Genomic DNA, 14,015 nt, shown 5'->3' on the forward strand with positions numbered 1-14,015 from the left:
GTTTCTCATTTAATCCACATCTACTGTAGTTTGTGTTTCTGAAAGAAAACACCTTCAAAAATAACCAAATAATGCGTCTAAAAATGAGCAGTGCTTTCTTAATACCGTCCAGTGTCCCATAGGTGTTTCCCTTCCCAAGTGTCTGGGTGTGCTGCACATGCGTGTGCACAAGTGTGCGTATGTGCATGCGTGCAGGACTGTCAGTAGTGGGCTCGCGGCGCTCCCTGGCTTGCCGCTGGAGGTTTAGGTGCGCTCCCCGGTGCGTGTCTTGCGGCATTTCTTACAGAGCGAACAGATCGGGGTCCCGTGGAGTGTCCGTGCCCCAGACGTTGGCGGTGTCTTCTGTGCGTGACGGGCGTCTGACCGTGTAGTCCCATGGCCGGTTGTGGGGTACGAGATCCATCCATCCTTCTCCGGCAAGTGGCTTCTTGGTGGCGCGCCACGTCCGGGTGCACGTGGCGTGTGGTGGCCCTTCCTCTCCAGGAATGTTTGGGTCGATGGATCTTTGGTTTCCTGCGACACTGGCCAGACTCAGTCCCTGAGATGTGCCCTCAGCGGACTCTGGGCTGTTACCGCTGCCACCCCCCACCCGACTTCCGACTGTGACGCCTTCTGGGTGGACGAGAGCCTCCCCCCAGCCGCCGTGGCCAGTCTGGCTAGAGCTGCTCCTGCGGCAGGTAGGTGGGGCCTCCGTGGTGGCCCTTCTCCCAGTGGGAACAGACCGCGTCAGGGGCGTCGTGCTGCAGCGGAGTACGTGTGTGCACACATGTGTATGCGTGTGTACATGCGCGTGCACACACACACGTGCACACATTATTCTTGTTTCCCACGGATGAGGCCTGGGATGCAGGGTGAAGTTTGCTCGTGCCGGGGGCGTGGTGGGCGCCCTTTGAGGCCTGTGCTGCCCACTGTGGGGGCCCTGGGTCAGAGCCCGGCGTCCAGGTCTCTGTCCCCGGAGGACCCCAGCGGCCAGCCTGGCAGTGCGTCCTCCGGCTCCCGCCGTTCTCACCACAGCCTGCTCGGCTCCTGCAGGCCCGAGTGGGAGCCCGGCCCGGCCCGAGGGCGGGTGGACCCGTCGTCCGGCCTGTGATGCACAGACGTCACCGGGCCCAGACGCGCTTCCCCGAGAGGAGACACTTGCTTACCCCCACTCGCGTCCTGTTTTCAAAACAGGACGACTGCACATGCACGTTCCCGGAAAAGCAGGAGCTCCCGCCTCCGCGGCCGGGATCCGGTTGGAGCCGTCCTGCTGGGATCGTGCCCCGTTTTTTGGCTGTTTTCTTGGCTGCTTCTAATGAGGACGATGTCCGCCGGCGCTGTTCTCCCTGACACACTTAGCTGGAGAGAATGGATTTCATGCTCACCCAGGCAGGTCTCCGTGCCTCCTTGCCGGCCTAGAAGAGGAGTGGGGCCGCTTTCCCTCGAATTACGCGGCTGTCCTCGGGTTAACCCCTGCGTGCCGGGTTCTCTGGGACACAACAAAACAGCCTTGGGAAAAGCCTGTGGTACACAATTCTGGCTTTTTCCCCCCCTCTTTGGGTCTGGAAAGTAAGAAAAATACTGATTTCATCTTTAAACACCCGTGGAGGAAGTTTGGGATTGTTTTCCCCCAGAGGAAACAGACACATGAACTAGTAGGTTTATTCTGTTCACAGCTTCGTTGCCTGTGGCTCGAAAACGGCACGTTCTGAACCGTGAAGCCTGGGGGTCTGTCTGTAGGACACGGTGGGAGGTTCGGGGCATAGGGCCCTCGCCGGGCCTCCTTCCCTGCAGCCGGGGCTCCCGGATCGGGGGCTCGCGGGGCGGCGAAAGTGACTGGTGGGTCTGCAACCCGTGAGCAGTGGTGGGCAGGGCAAGGCCGCCCTCGATGCCGACTCCCAGGGCTGGGCGAGTTGTAACCGGTGCTGCGGACGCTTGGGGACTTTTCTGCTCAAGGGCTGTTTGCAGACCACCAGCTCCAGAGTTGCCGCGGGCGTCCAGAACCCCTTCACTCTCCTGCTGGACCCCCATGCCACTGGCCCAAGCGCAGAGCTGCCTCCCGCCTCCGAATGTCCCCGCTTCCTTCACCACCCGCAGGACAGCAGGGGACTCGGGCTCAGGACAGCCACCAGGCTGCTCCGCTTTGACCAGGAGATGTCCCCACACGTGGTGGACATCTGGAAGCAGCAGCGCGGGCCGTGCGTCCCCCGTCCGAGCCTCTGCCTGCTCAGGCCCCCGGTGCGTCCCCTCCGTGGCGTCACGTTCTTGTTGGGTTTTCGTCTGCCTGTTGTCGTGGGCGGCAGGTCTGTGTGTAGCTGGGGCCCCTCTGCTTCAGGCCACATGTGGTGACCCTGTCGGGGACAGGGGACCAGCCTTGGAGGAGTTCCTCCCTTCTGCCCTGCTCCTCTGGGGTCACCACCTGGGTTGTGTCGCGTAACGAGGCTCTGCCCTGCTCTCTGTGTCGCCCGTGGAAGTGTGAACCCTGAGCAACAGCGTTACACAGTCAGGATCGGTTAAGTGTCGCGCGTCACAAATCCAAGTGATGGTGGTGCCTTCTGTGCGAAGGGAGTAGTGACACTAAATCCCGGAGAATTCTAGTATTTCAGTATCGTTGCTGCCTTTATACATTTACTAATAAAGGGAGACCTTCCAATACCTAAAACCCAAATAGAAACTTTTGTGTATGGTTTTCCTTTGAATGGGTCAGTACCTTGATTGAGTTCTAAAAATCAGTTTTCTTTTAAGGTTTTCTGTCCCGGGCTTCGAACTGTTCTCACTTGTTTCTGTTTTGAAGTGTATATTGGAAAAAGAAATCTGCCTGCCTTTCCTTTTTTTATCATGTACGTCAGTGCGTACCCTTACCGGCCAGGCTTGTAAGGCCTTGATCCGAAGGCTCCCTGCTGGCCTTCCGCGGACGTGGGGGACCCTGCAGGCGGTAGGGCCGGGCCTCCCCGTTCCGCAAGCGCTGGGCTCGGGGACACGGGGACACGTCAGTGCCCGTGAGTGGCGGGCTGAGGCCTAGTCACACCCCATTTCCCAGCCTCTCCGTAAGCGGGGCCCCTGGAGCAGGAAGGAGGCTCCTCAGCCTGGAGGCCCCCCTCCCCCAGGGCAGGACCCTCCCGGGTTCTCCTGGTACGGACTGTCCACCTCCCTGATGGAGCCTCCGCCACCCCGTCCACACCTGTGAGCCACGACAGGCCTTCCTGCTGCTTCGGAGGCGCAGCCGGCGAGGGACGGTAGCGGGCCAGGTTGTAGCCCGGCCCGGGAGCCTCTGTGAGCAGCATTATCCGGGGGTGAGCGGTAGCCGCGCGCGCCCCGGTCCGTGGGACGCAGACACGCTCTCCGGTTACCCACTTTCTCTGGGTTCCAAGCCGAGGGCAGGCTGCAGGAGGCCCCTGGCCGCGTCTCCCCGTCTCCGGGGCTGCCGGCCGAGCAGAGGGCGGTGCTTGCTTTTGTCTTGGGCCTCCCTGCGCCCTTGTCCGGGAAGCAGCCCCCACGTCTGCCGGTTCCTGTGCGTGCCACCCGGAAAAGGGGTGCTCAGCCTGCCCTCTGGGATGGGGGGACCAGCAGGGCTGGAGAGGTCCCGCCCGGCAACGGGAGCCGTCAGAGCGCTACCGCGTTCTACAAGCACCGTCCGCAGCGGCGCGGGATGGAAAGCGAGTCCATGGGCTGCTCCTAGACTGCACCTGCCACAGCAGCCTGGGCCTCCAGCACCTGGGCGTCCGGCCACCCTAGAGTTCTGGAAGTCGGACGTGGGTTAGGCCCTCCTCCTGTCTTGCCACAGGCTCTTTGCACGTCAGGGCGTCGCGGCCAGGGCCCTGCATGGCCGCCGTGTGGCAGCCGGCCTGGTCGTCTCTGTCGGGGGCGGCCGGCCTGGTCGTCTCTTGTCCAGAAACACCTGCTTGTACGCGTTTCAATACTCTGCACTGGGTTTCCCTTTGCTGACCTGCATTTTTTCTTTTATGATTTTAGTAGCTTGGGTAGAGAAGGGAGTTTGTGCCTTTTCCTCACAGACAACATGGGCCTCCCGGTTAGCAAACCCTTGAATGCGAATCAGGGTCAGAAAGACCTCTGGAGGCAGGACGGATGGGCCAAGATAAACAGGATGAAATTTGTGTCTGCGCTGGCTTTGAGTCATGCTTCAGAATCGCGCCGGTGGCCCCCAGGGAGGACGGGGACCGACGGGGAGGGCCGAGTCAGCCCCCGTACGGTGACGAGCCGGAGGGGCTCAGTGGGCCTCCTTCCCCGCTCGCCTGGGGATTTTCTGGGCTGAGCCACCCTGGGCCACCCCTCGTCCTGCCTTCGCTTGCTCGCGAGGACGCCTAGAGCCTCCTTCTCTGCCTCGTCCTGTCTCCTCCTGCGTCCGTGAGCTCTTTATCGCCGCTGTTGTGTGTGCGTCTGTGCTGCCTCTAATTATCTCTGAAAGAAGGTAGAGACGGAAGCCAATGAACGGGATTATCGTTGTGTACAAACGTTCCACGACTGTAGCCAGGCTCCTGTTTTTTCACATCTACTCAGGAAATACTGAATTAAACTGTATTTTTAAAAGATTTTGCTCATTTGTTTGAGAATGAGAAAGGGAGCGAGCGAACGGGGGAGGGGCAGAGGCGGAGGCAGAGGGAATCCCAAACAGACGTCGAGTGGAGTGTGGAGCCCCACACGGGCGCCGTCTCAGGACCCCAAGATCACAGCCTGAGCCAAAAGCAGCCGTTGGAATCTCAACGGACTGTGTCGCGGGGTCGCCCGTAAGTCGCCCTTTAGAAAACGTGAGCTGCGCACGTGCGGGCTTTAGGGGAAGCGTGAAGGGAGAGGCCCCGTGAAGCACAGGCCTGAAGGCCCCAGACGGGCGCTCGGTTCTGTCTTCGGAGAGGGTCGAGTTCCCGCCCAGGTGGTGCCGAGCTCTGTCCGTCTGTCCCAGCGGAGGACACGAGGGTCCTGGTCAGAGACAGATGCCCCTACGGCTTCCACTCGGCAGCCGGCGCCGCGTCCTGCTCCTGTGGTCCCTGAGTCCTCGAGTCCATTGGCCGTGATGTGGGGCTCTGCTCCGTGGGGGCGGGAGCGCTGAGCCTGGAGATGGCCTTCAGGGCTGGGGGGGGGGCAGGCTGCCCTTCGACTGCACAGGACATGGCCTCATCCTTCAAGGCTGCCAGCTGCACACACTGCCCCAAGGGGTGGCCCCAGGGCAAGCGGTCTGTGCCACATTCTCAGGACAGCCTGCAGAAAGAGGCGGGCTTGGGGTTGATGCTGTCCACGCTGGTCAGCCTGTTCTGGGAGGGCAGTGGGCTGTGGGAGCTGTGTTTGAAGATGGGCACACGCACGCCAGCCTCAGAGGTGTGACGGGTCTGTGCTCACGGGCTCCGTCTGCTGAAGAAGAATGTGCAGACCAGAACCTGCTCTGGCACAGGGAGTGTCTCCTGCGGGCCCCAGGAGTCTCTCTCTTCGCCCCCAGGAGCTGGGACGGTCCCGCCGGACTGCAGGCTCCTCGTCGGCATTGCCCACGGGCCGCTGCTTGTCCTCTCGTGTGCTGACCCCCGCCGCGCTCTGCTCAGGGGCAGACCTCCATCGGTCTGTGCTTTCTACTCAAGACCTCCCTCCATCTCCTGAGCCCCAGCCCTGCCTCCTTGAGCCCAGCCAGAGGCATGACAGTGACGGTCCCATGTGGGGAACACGTCAGGGCCCGCTTCCCTGTGGGGTCACGTACTGCACTGTCTCTGTGGAGTGACCAGTCTCCAGCAGGTGCACAGCACATGTCAGCGCTTCGATGGGTGACTGTCCTCTCTCCCAGCCGTGCTGCTTGCGGGAACCTGTCCAGAAATACTACTGCAAAGATCCACATGCTACTACCAGAAAGGTAGTCATTGCATGCTGTTCATAACTGCGCAGACTGATGGCGGTCCGTGACCCCTGAGGAGCCCAGCAGTGAGCACAGACGGGGCCCCTGGGGAGCGGGAGAGAATGAACGGAGAGCTTACTCTGGGGAGGGAAGTGAGTGAAAGGCGCAGGTGCACGGCCTGTGGCTCTCCTGCTAGGGAGGAAGGAACCGGAGCCCGCGGCGGTGCGCGGGGAGAGCAGAGGGTCCGCTGTGAGCGGGCGGGGCGCAGGCGCCCCAGGGAGCTTGGGGGACGGCCCTGAACCACGGGCCCACAGTGGTGTGCACCAGGGAAGGCGCGGCGGGCTGGCCTCAGAGACAGCTGGTGACGGGTCCACGTGCCTTTCGGGAGGGCGGGGCCCTGAAGAGGGGCTGCTCGTGTGCAGGGCTGGTCCCGGCTGGCTGCTGCTCTGCGTCGGGGTTCTGAGTCTGTCCCGGCACGTTTCTCGTGAAGGATCCCGTCGGCGCAGGTGCCTCCTGCAGTTCTTTGTAGTTACGCGGCATAGATGGTCTCTAAACAGATGGTCGTGGCTTTGCCCAAAGTGGTCTCTGCCGTTGGCGCCAAGCCTGGCGCAGGTTCTTCCTTTTCTGCACACTGGGGTGCGGTTTACCGACCGGAGTTCGGCGTGCCCTGTAATCACCGAGCTGCAGGAATCCACCGAAAATGACGTGTGTCCCCACAGGGCCGCCTGGCCTGGTCTTGGAGGCCACGTCCGGCTGCCTGAGCAGACGCAATGCCCTCGCAGGACAGGGACAGCCTGGAGGACGGGGGCATCCGGTGGGCGCGGCCACGGAAGGGGTCTTGCCTGAGAGCGGGGGTGACGTCTGGGTGCTAGGAACGGGTGGCAGGAGTGGGCCGTGTTGGGTCCTGAGTGACATGAGATCGTCCGATGGGGCCGGGCCTCTCCGTGCGGGGACGGGAAGGAGGAGCGAACGGTGGGCAACTCTGACGGAAACCGCGGGTCTGACGGAAACCGCGGGCCTGACGGAAACCGCGGGCCTGACGGAAACCGCGGGTCTGACGGAAACCGTGGGTCTGAGGAAACCGCGGGTCTGACGGAAACCGCGGGCCTGACGGAAACCGCGGGCCTGACGGAAACCGCGGGCCTGACGGAAACCGCGGGTCTGACGAAACCGTGGGTCTGAGGAAACCGCGGGTCTGACGGAAACCGCGGGCCTGACGGAAACCGCGGGCCTGACGGAAACCGCGGGTCTGACGGAAACCGCGGGTCTGAGGAAACAGTGGGTCTGAGGAAACCGCGGGTCTGACGGAAACCGCGGGCCTGACGGAAACCGCGGGCCGACGGAAATAGCGGGTCTGACGGAAACGGCGGGTCTGAGGAAACAGTGGGTCTGAGGAAACCGCGGGTCTGACGCCTGAGGAAACCGCGGGTCTGACGGAAACCGCGGGCCTGGGGAAACCGGGTCTGACGGAAACCGCGGGCCTGACGGAAACCGCGGGTCTGACGGAAACCGCGGGTCTGACGGAAAACGCGGGTCTGACGGAAACCGCGGGCCTGACGGAAACCGCGGGTCTGACGGAAACCGCGGGCCTGAGGAAACCGCGGGTCTGACGGAAACCGCGGGCCTGACGGAAACCGCGGGTCTGACAGAAACCGCGGGCCCGACGGAAACCGCGGGTCTGACGGAAACCGCGGGTCTGACGGAAACCGCGGGTCTGACGGAAACCGCGGGTCTGAGGAAACCGCGGGTCTGAGGAAACCGCGGATCTGAGGAAACAGTGGGTCTGAGGAAACCGCGGGTCTGACGGAAACCGCGGGTCTGAGGAAACCGCGGGTCTGAGGAAACCGCGGGCCTGACGGTGCCTCAGGGGCAGGAAGGGAAGGAGAGCCGCGGTCAGCTTCTGGGTCACCTGTCCCGGTGGCTGAAGGTGCCGATGCTCCTGGTGGAACTCAAGAGGAAAGCAGGATCTTGGGGGAAGAGCGTGGCTTTGGCCAAAGATGGTCAAGTTCAAGGGGCCTTGGGGCGTCCTGGGAGGCCGGTGGTTCCCTGTGCCCGGAGAGGCCAAGTGGCCCCCGTGTCTCCCCCACTTGTTCACAGAGTGGGAGCTGCTGTCCGTTTCTCAGGGGAAATGCTCGATTTCAGCTAGCAGAGGCTGTGGGGTTCGTGGTCACCCAGGGTCTGTAGAGTCTGGTCCATCCCGCCCCTGGCCCCGCTGTGACCAAGCAGGGAGCAGCGGAGGGGGCACAGGGTCCCCCGCACGCGCTAGGCCTGCTCCCAGGGGGTCGTGCCCATGCCGGGCCAAGGCCCAGCGTCTCTGCTTCGGAGTGGACGTGGCGTGCAGACAGCTAGGGAAGGCGCACACCATGCGGGCGCACGGATAGCGTTCAGCCCTAGGATGGCGGAAGGCTGTACACACTCAACAGACACCGTATCTGGGATTTGGGTTTTGATGGTTTCTGGAGCTAGTGGGACCGGATGCTTACACTCAGGAGTTCCCCAGAATTAATGCTGAGTGTTGCCCCTTCCGACCTCGAGGAAGTGCGGGGCCAGAGAAACCCTCTCGACGTGCAGAAGGGCCTGGAACAACCGTGGAGAATCAGCAGGATTCTGCGAGGGAGACCGTTCAATACAGAAGTCGATTTAAACGTTATATCAGGGGGCGCCTGGGGGGCTCAGTGGGTTAAGCCGCTGCCTTCGGCTCAGGTCATGATCTCAGGGTCCTGGGATCGAGCCCCGCATCGGGCTGTCTGCTCAGCGGGGAGCCTGCTTCCCTTCCTCTCTCTCTCTGCCTGCTTGTGATCTCTGTCTGTCCAATAAATAAATAAAATATTTAAAAAAAAGTTATATTAGAAAGGCTAACAGACGGCAGCGCACCAGGGAAGAAGTTTGAGGTGATTCGCTTTGTTTTAACGTTTCCACGATTGCAAACTCCTACCAGAAACCCTACCAGAAAAAAGCGGGAACAAGAAACTGAGCACCTGGAGGGTCTGGGACGCAGCATCTGTCAGCGTCCCGTCACGTCTCACAGCGGACCGCAGAACGGCCACTGGTTGGAGCCGGAAGGGGCTGCCCAGCCCGGGGTCTCTCGTCCCCTCCCCCAGCTCACGCTTTGGGACCTTTCTCAGCAACATGGCCAAACCACTCGGCCACATTCAGCCAAATCACAAAAAAAGGTATCGGAGAAAATCAAAGGGAATCATTAAAATTTCTACCATGAAGTTCACCTTGTAATCTTTGGTGATTTTTAAAAGAAAACGCTTTTTCCTATTCACTAAAGTGACACACGTTTAAATTTACCTTTAAACAGAAAAATCAAAATAGAAATAGGAAACATAGAAAATGATTTGTCCACAAATTCAAAATTACACAGCACGTCCTGTTTGAGAACCGGAATTCAGTCGCATTTAAGCCTGTCTCAGCGTCGGAACTTGACCAGTGCTGCTTGTCCGACGAGGTCGCGAGCACGACCCTGTTTACTTCTCTGACAGCGAGCGTGTGCACACGCGGGCGGCGGCATCTCAAGCTCCCACTGAGCACGGAGCTGGGTGCGGGGCTCGATCTCACGGCTGAGATCACAGCCTGAGCAGAAAGAAAGGGTCCGGTTCTCAACCAGCTGAGCCGCCCAGGAGCCCCCAAGTGACTCGTGGACGAACCGTGGGGCGGGGCCGTCCCGTCAGCCGCCCCCGGCAGGGCTGAACCGCCTTCTCCGCACAGGCTCCCCGGCGGGGCCTCGGCTGCCCGTCGTGCCGCTCCCCGTGAGTGACCTGGGCCTCCCTAAGCCTGACCTGTCTCCGTTTCTGAATGCAGGGATTTCTTCTAACCTAACGCGAATTCTTCTCCTTCCTCCTTCCTAAAGCCGACCACGTTTATCTTCCTGTCGTGTGTTAGAAGCCAGACCTGGCGGGCGTGGACCGTGAAGCTCCCCGTGGTCTTGCTCTGAAGTCACCGTGTCCAGGATCCCGGGACTCCCCGCCCTTTGAGTCTCCTCGGGGCGCCGCTCCCTGTTGTGTGCTTCCGGCATTCAGGGAAGGCGTCTGGCGGATCCTTCAGGACCCCGAGGGGCGGTCACGGTGCTTGTCTGCAGGAGGCTGGAAGCTGTAGGAGCACTTCGCACAGACATGCTCTCCGGTGGTCCCGTTCTAGAGGGTTAGACATTCTGTCTCCCCAGGCCTGCGCAGACTGTATTTCCAAAGTTACAGAATGGTGGGTGCTTAGAGTATAACTTCGTTAACTGGCTTGCATTAATCAAAGCTTCGTGTCAGCGATGACCGAGGGCCAAGGACCTGACGTGCGGGAGTAGCAGACATCTGCTGCACGCATGCGTGGGTGTGGACGCGTGGGCATGTGCGTGCAGGTGCCATGCACGTGACCCCACACACATGCACAGGGCTGTAAGCACACACAGTCACACACGTGCACGCGCCTGTAAGAACGCACGCCGTCACATGCGTGCACACCGCTGTAAGCACACGCACCGTCACACGCGTGCCCACGGCTGCCTCCCTAGCATCACTGATGAGCAGAGTTTCAAACTTCACCTTGCTCTTCCTGGAGAGATTATTAAAACTCTGGTTCCCAGGCTCACCCAGAGTGTCTGAGGCTGTAGGTTTGGGGTGGGGCTCTGAATTGGCTGTTCTAGCATGTTCCCAGGAGATGCTGTTGCTGCTGCTGACCCGGGGACCCTGCTGGGAACAGTGCTTAAGAGAATCCTCACTGCCACTGAATTAATAAACCCCTCCCGATACTTCCTGCAGACTGGGAGTCAGTTCAGGTGGAACACGGCCTCTGCGACCTGTGGTTAGGACTTGGAATTGGGATTGGGTTCCTATTGGAAATGCACGACATCTGCCTTCCCTGGGCCTGTCTCTCCGGGCCCATGGCCACGTGGCCTCCGATCGACTCTCCTGCGGCTGCTCCGAGGCCCGCGGTCTCTCGAGACCCCTCAACGTGTACAAGGTTACAGTGACCGCACAGGTGCTGTCCCCTGCGTCCTCAGACCACGCACTTCCCGGCATCCTGCTCTCAAGGTCACGCTGTTTTCTGCCCTATGCGAGAGGCTGAGTCCGTGCAAGGACTTCCCATGTCAGCTGTTAGTGTGCTTCAGTTCCAGAATCTCCGTTGGGTTCCTTTTTTAAATTTTTCGTGGCTCTGTTGGAAAGCGGGCCTCTGTGTGCCCTCTCCCTGGCTGGGTGGGGTGTGGTCTTCTCTGGGGGTCTGCCGGGAATCCGGGAGGGGCCTGGTTGCTGTCCACGCATGTACGTTCAGACGTGCCGTTTAGAGAGACTGGCTCTTACACCGACTTTCTGTAACTATCAGCCGTGCGCGTACGGCAGCGCCTAACCCGTGTACCGGTGCGTCAACCACGCCGAACTCCGCTCGCCACCCCCAGGCTGTTCACATCTGGCGTGTGTGTCCCCGCACCCCAGGTCTCTGCGAGTCCCCCCTGCCCGGGCGCTCAGAGCTGCGGTGCGGCGGCCGCCAGGTGCGGCCTCCCTCCATGCCTTCCCGGGGCTCCGGGCACGGGCCTCACACCCGCAGGCCGGCCTTGCGGCGTCCGGAGGTGGCCGAGGCGTCTGTCCCTCAGCGGCCTGCTTGCCAGGTTCCGGGGCTTCCGTGTGCTTCCCTGTGTGTTGGGTCTGACAGGGAGGCGGTGTCAGAAGCTGCCTGTGCCCAGCCACCGTCCTTCCTGAGGACTTGGGGCCTGGCTTCTTGGTGGTGTGATGTCCCGGCCGAGTGTGTTGTGCGCCCGTGCATGTGGCTGTCCAGTTCCCGGATGTCGTCTCCACGTAGGCCCAGGGGGTTCTGTCCGAGTCCCGGGCGAGCCCGCGTTCGTCCCACGCGAGGACAGAGCTTCTTCCCATCACCTGTGTTCATGCTGCGGCTCAGCTAGCCCGTCTGTGCCCCTGAATCGGACCCATTTCCCACGGGGGACGCGGCCTCCGGAGACACCCACCCTCCTCTTGGGGACATGATTTCGGTGTCTTGGCAGCCAAACCGCCGCCGTGTCCTCACTGTGGATACAGATCAGCTTCTCCTGGATTTAAGAGCCACAGGTCGGTGCAGGGGGCCGCGTTCCCAGAGAGCGTGCTGGTGGCTCTGGGGACCGGGAGAGCACAGGGTGAGGGCCGGGTCCACCGCGCAGGGCAGCTGGGGACCGACGCCTGGGGCCTCCGCTGCCCTGGACCCTGACCCAGAGCCCAGAAGCGGATGCCCCGAAGTTCCACATTTCGTTTGCTCGCTCCTAAGTCGACACAGTTCATTTTAGTGACTTAAATACTTTCTGAAAAGCCTTTTCTCACACCATAAACTAGAACAGATTGTTCAAATCATTTACAACGCTTGAGTTGGCTCAAAATGGTCAGATTCCTGAAAAGTTTGTGAACATCAGGAGAGGTCAGGAGGGAAGCGTCAGTCCTGACGCAGACCAAGTGTTGCTCCGGGAGCCCTTCCTTGGTTTCCCAGGGCTGCCTGCGCAGAGCCTCACGCATGGAGCTCCAGCAGAAGTGGTCAGTTTGCAGGTCTGGGCGGCAGCCGCGGTCGAGGATCCGGTCCTTCCAGGGCGCTGGGAGAGAATCACTCCGCCTCCCCTACTCCCTGCCTTGGCTGGACTGTGGCCGGATCTCCCCCTTCTTTGAGGGCACCAGTCCTGCTGGAGCAGGGCCATCCTCATGCTGCGGTGATCTTGTTTTAAGTAGGCGTCTCTGCAGAGACTCGTTCCACGTCCACTCAGTGGCACCGAGTTGGGCTTCATGGGCATGGGGGCCCCCAGTTGCTCCCATAGTAACCCTGGGACTCCATATTGTGGGGGTTGAGCCTGTGAGCAGGGAATCTTTTTTTTTTAATTTTAAATTTTTTAAAAACTTAAAATTTTTAAATTTTTAACATTTTAGTGTTCCAGAATCTGTTGTTTGTGCACCACACCCAGGGCTCCGTGCAGTCGGTGCCCTCCACAGTACCCACCACCAGGCTCCCCCAACTCCCCACCCCCTTCCCTCCAAAATCCTCCGTTTGTTTCTCAGAGTCCACGGTCTCTCATGGTCCGTCTCTCCCTCCGACTTCCCCAATTCAGTTCTCTCCATCTCCCCATGTTCTCCGTGTTATTCCTTATGCTCCACAAGAAAGTGAAACCAGGTGATACTTGACTCTCTCTGCTTGACTGATTTCACTCAGCATCATCTCTTCAGTCTCGTCCATGTTGCGACAAAAGTTGGGGATTCATCCTTTCTGATGGAGGCATCATACTCCATAGTGTACATGGACCACATCTTCCTCATCCATTCGTCCGTTGAAGGGCATCTTGGTTCTTTCCACAGTTTGGTGACTGTGGCCATTGCTGCTATAAACATTGGGGTACAGATGGCCCTTCTTTTCACGACATCTGTATCTTTGGGGTAAATACCCAGCAGTGCAATGGCAGGGTCATAGGGAAGCTCTATTTTTAATTTCTTGAGGAATCTCTGCACTGTTTACCAAAGAGGCTGCACCAACTTGCATTCCCACCAACAGTGGAAGAGGGTTCCCCTTTCTCCACATCCTCTCCAACGCACGTTGTTTCCTGTCTTGTTAATTTTGGCCATTCTAACTGGTATAAGGTGGTATCTCAATGTGGTTTTAATTTGAATCTCCCTGATGGCTAATGATGATGAACATTCTTTCATGTGTCTGATAGCCATTTGTATGTCTTCACTGGAGAAGTGTCTTCATGTCTTTAGCCCATTTTTTTACGTGATTTTCTGTTCTGTGTGTGTTGAGTTTGAGGAGTTCATTATAGATCCTGGATATCAGCTCTTTATCTGTACTGTCATTTGAGTATCTTCCATTCCATGGGTTGCCTCTTTGTTTTGTTGGCTGTTTCCTTTGAGCAGGGAATCTTAAGTTTTCCAAGACTCTTTGATAAAGAAAGTGGTCTTTATTTACTTTTCTGTGACTTTCATAAATACTGCATTTATAGACTAATTTAAAATGATAGATTTCAATTAAATTTACAGCTCTTATGTCTCTTACTTTACTTGATAGATTCTAGTTCGGAGGTAAGAATGGACACGTGCGCACCTTCTGCCCCTGAGCTTGTGGCCCCGGAGCCTGGCCTCGTTCCTGTTCCGTGCAGGGCCCGTCCACCTGCTGCTTCCCCCCATGCCGCCAGCAGCCGCGGGCAGCCCTATCTCCCAGTGGACGTGGCCTCGTGCTCTGGTCTCCCCTGGGC

At 59.6% G+C, this 14,015-nt stretch overlaps 1 protein-coding gene across 2 annotated transcripts in view; it reads left to right on the plus strand.

Moving 5' to 3' along the window:
• PXDN (peroxidasin) overlaps positions 1-14,015 on the plus strand; it is a 68,581-nt gene that overhangs the window by 17,121 nt on the left and 37,445 nt on the right. The window lies entirely within an intron of this gene.

The sequence above is a fragment of the Mustela putorius genome, unplaced genomic scaffold (assembly GCF_011764305.1).
Source record: "Mustela putorius furo isolate JIRA1106 unplaced genomic scaffold, ASM1176430v1.1 tig00001618_pilon_pilon_pilon, whole genome shotgun sequence".
Classification (NCBI taxonomy): Eukaryota; Metazoa; Chordata; class Mammalia; order Carnivora; family Mustelidae; genus Mustela; species Mustela putorius.